General features: G+C 37.5%; 1 pseudogene; it reads left to right on the top strand.

The window, feature by feature from the left end:
- The first annotated feature begins 3,045 nt into the window (after window positions 1-3,045).
- LOC148583160 (uncharacterized) lies at window positions 3,046-4,121 on the top strand (annotated as a pseudogene).
- The last annotated feature ends 278 nt before the right edge of the window (window positions 4,122-4,399 follow it).

Genomic DNA, 4,399 nt, shown 5'->3' with positions numbered 1-4,399 from the left:
AAAATGGTTTGGGACCTCCTGCTTGTGCTGATTGGAGTCGTATTAAGATTTTGGAAAAAATATAAAAAAGCCCCCCAAACTACCAGCCGTTTTCGATTTAGCCCCCTGATGTTCCAAAAATCATAAAGTAGCCTCTCAAACTACCAAACTTTTGCATTTTGACCACTCCGTTAGTCAAAACCGTTAGTTTGGACCGAAACCACGGAACGACGCCGTTTTATTAGGGTTAAGTTACGAAAATGCCCTTGTGTATTTTTATTTATTTATTTATTTTTATATTTTTTAAGCAGGAGCAAAACGGCGCCGTTTTGCTTAGGGTTCCCTAACTCTAAGCAAAACGGCGCTGTTTTTGCTTAGGGTAGGAGTTGTATATTTTGATTTTCTTTTGTTTAGTCTCTCCTTCACTCAGCCTCTCACCCGGTCCCCTCCTTCACCCAGCCCCCCGCAAGACTGGCAAGCCGATCGTCGGCTTCCCGTTCACCCATGCCGTTTTGCTTAGGGTTCCTTGCTCCTGCTTTAAAAAAAAAAAAAATACACAAGGGCATTTTCGTAACTCAACCCTCATAAAACGGCGTCGTTTCGTGGTTTCCGTCCAGACTAACGGTTTTGACTAACGGAGTGGCCAAAATGCAAAAGTTTGGTAGTTTGGGAGGCTACTTTATGACTTTTGGAACATCAGAGGGCTAAATAGAAAACGGCTGGTAGTTTGGGGGGCTTTTTTATATTTTTCCCTAAGATTTTTCTCAAGTTTCTCAAACTTTTTTATGATGCAACAATTTGAATTTCGGGGTCTTTGCATTGTACTTCTAATATGTACTTTCAAGAAATTTGTAACATTCAAATACATTTACAAGAGTATATTGATAATGGTGATTATGTATTGAGCGCTATGGCAGAGAAGATATATGATGGCGAAGTACAATAAATATTGGGGGGATCTTGAGAACAATGATAGGGTTAACTTAATGATGTTTGTTGCGGTTATACTTGATCCACGAACCAAATTGGTGTCTTTAGAATATTGGTTCAAAGATGTTCTTGGTGTTGATAGATGTAATGAAATGAAGAAAAAATTAAAGTCAATCCTTAACAAATTATATGATCACTACAACTCCGGAGAGAGTTCATCTCAAGTTTTACATAGTAGTGGATTGCCTCAAGGTTCCTCAATGAAAATAGAAGAAAATGAAAATGCTAACCTCTACTTCATGAATAAGTTTCATAAGTACCTAACTTCTAAAAGTGATATTGAAAACAAATCGGAGATGGATCAATATTTGATGGAGGATGTTGAAAAAGCGAATGGGAATTTTGAAATTTTAAATTGGTGGAGGTGAACTCAACCAAATTCCCAATAGTTGCCAAAATAACACGAGATGTGTTAGCTATTCCTATTACAACAGTTGCTTCAGAGTCGGCTTTTAGGACCGGAGGACGTGTGTTGGATCCTTTTCGAAGTTCATTGGCCCCAAGTACGGTTGAAGCATTTATATGTTCACAAAATTGGTTAAGATCAAAGCCCCTAAATTCTGACTTAGATATGGTTGATGATACTGAAAGTTATAAGCTTGATTCAGGTCAATTTTTTCATCATTTATTCATTTTAGTTTGCTTAATATATTTTGTTATTTACAAATTTCATTTATTGGTTTCAATTGATATCGTAATGGTCTTTTTTTTTTTTCTTTTTTTTTCTTTTTTTTTTTTCATTCTTTGTAGAAGTAACTTTGAAAAACATCAGCATTTTACTTGAGGATGATTAGTGACTTGAAGTTGAAGTTGCATTTTGGACTTGAAGTTGAGGTTATGGATGATTAGTCATTTACTTTAAGTTGCATTTTGTTGGGTTTTGTTGCTTTTAGTTTGAATTGATGAATTTGTGTTGCTGCTTTGATGTAACTATAAACTATAGGTGTTAAGTAATTTTTCGGTTTGTTTTTTTCTTCATCTTTTTGAAGTTACTTGAGGATGATTAGTGACTTGAAGTTGAAGTTGCATTCTAGATGGTTAGTCATTTTACTTTAAGTTGCATTTTGTTAGGTTTTGTTGCTTTTAGTTTGAAGTAATGAATTTTTGTTGTTGCTTTGATGTAACTATAAATTATGGGTGTTAAGTAATTTTTTGGTTTGTTTTTTTCCTCATCTTTTTGAAGTTACTTGAGAATGATTAGTGACTTCACTGACTTGAAGTTGAAGTTGCATTCTAGACTTGAAGTTGAAGTTGTATTCTGGATGATTAGTCATTTTACTTGAAGTTGCATTTTGTTGGGTTTTGTTGCTTTTAGTTTGAAGTAATGAATTTTTGTTGTTGCTTTGACGTAACTATAAACTATGGGTGTTAAGTAATTTTTTTGTTTGTTTTTTTCCTCATCTTTTCAATAAAAAAAGAAAGCTAATCATATTTTTATGAAAGCCAAAATATCATTTTCGTGAAAGATTGAAAGCCAAAAAAAAAAAGCCAAAATATCATTAGAGGTGTAGCCTTTTAGGCTTAGACCCAACAAAAAGCCCATACTCTGGTTCAAAAAAAAAAAAAAAGCCCATATAGGTGTGGCCTAGCCCAAAAAATTGAATAAAAAAAATTAAAAAAATGCCATGCCAATAAACCCGACCCAACCCGCAAACCCGCAAGACTCGCAGCTGTTAAACCCGCACCACAAATACCCGACCCGCGCGGATCTTGGTCATTGAGCTCTAGTGGTGGGTTGGAAAATTCCAAACCTGCAAGGTGCAGGTCGGGTGAAAAAAAATCCGATACCCGACCCGACCCGTGCCCAGCCTTAGTGGTTCCAGCCAATTGAGCTACCTCTTGGGGATAGTGTTACTAGTTCTAAGAGTTCTGTCATCTACGATTATGAAGTTTCTGTAAAGCTTTTTTTTTTTTTTTTTTTTCTCTCTCTCTCTCTCTCTCTCTCTAGTTGCCTAGTTGACTAAGAGATGGCCTTTTTTGTTTTTTAGGGTTAATAACTTTTTTAGTACACCAGTTTTAATATTTTTATTTTTTCCTTCTTAGATTTTAAAACATAACAAATTTGGTACCTCATATATGGGAAAAGACGAAATCACTACTTCTGTTAGTTCCGTCAGTCCCAATTAACGGAAATCTACATCATCTACGTTTATATCGTGACATGTGTCCTAAAAATTTAAAATAATTAAAAAAATTAAACCTTTTTTTTTTTAAAAAAAAAAAAAAGGCGCTCTCAATACTCTTCCTCCTTCCTCTCTCCTTCTCCCTCGTCTACCCAACCCTCCTCCACCTCCTCACCGATCCTTTCCCCAAAAACACCCAAGTCCTCCTTCATGCCCACCCTTTTGATTTCCATACCCACCTCCATCATCATCATCAACAAGAGCCCATATTCTCCAACAACGAACTCCTTTATTTCCTCTGCTCCCTCTTCATCTGTGCCTTCTCTCTACTTGCCATCAGCTCCATCACCTTCAGTGTCTACCACGACTTCTATGGCCGACCCGTCAAGCTCATCTCCGCCATCAAGTCCGTGTTCACTTCCTTCTTTCCTCTATTGTTAGTAGTCATCATTTTCCAGGTAATCGTTTCTCTGATTTGTATTGCTTTTGGGCCTTTCCTGTTCTTGGTCGTGAGAGCGATGGAGCTTTTGGGGCATAAGGTTGAGTATTCTTCACCTTATTTTGTAACGTTTAGTGGGGTTTTGTTGGTTGCTTTGATTATGGTGTTTGTGTATTTGCAAGTCATTTGGTCCCTGGTTTCTGTGATGGTGGTGGTGGAATCGAGGTGGGGGTTCGAGCCATTGAGGTAGAGTGCGAGTTTGGTGAAGGGGATGAGAGGTGTTGCGCTTTCTTTGCTCTTGTTTTTTTGAGGGTTTTGCAGGGATTGTGGTGTGGACCGGTGCGGTTTCGGCCGTGGGATTGGATGGTGCAAGTGATGAGTGGAAGAGTTGGGCGTTTGTTGTGCAAATTGTGGTAACTTCCACTTTGCTTATTCTGTTGCTACTGCTTTACTATGCGGCGGCAAACATCCCCAAAAAGATCACTAGCAAAGTTCAAAACAACGGTCTTGATCTGGGTCTTACCGTACTTGGCTTGAATCAAATCTGTAACATCTTTGAGCTTGTCCGGATTCCGACCCACCAAGATTAGATTAATCCCTTTACGAGCCAATTGAAAAGCGAAAATGAGGGTGGCTCGACCAAAATGAGGTGGCTGGCCACCCATAGAATTTTCATTTTTTTTTTTTTGGGAAAAAATATAATTTTGCCCCCAAAACTAGAAGTCATTTTCATTTTAGCCCCATAATATTCAAAAAGTGATAAAGTAGCCTACCAAACTACTAACCAGTTGCAATTTGGTCACTTTGTTGGTCATTACCGTGAAATAGGATGAAAAATTCAATACTACGTCGTTTTGATAAGGTTAAA

Source organism: Corylus avellana, chromosome 11 (genome assembly GCF_965113065.1).
Source record: "Corylus avellana chromosome 11, dhCorAvel1.hap1.2, whole genome shotgun sequence".
Classification (NCBI taxonomy): domain Eukaryota; kingdom Viridiplantae; phylum Streptophyta; class Magnoliopsida; order Fagales; family Betulaceae; genus Corylus; species Corylus avellana.
Note: the sequence above shows the minus strand (reverse complement) of the source record. Positions and strands in the feature narration are given on the sequence as shown.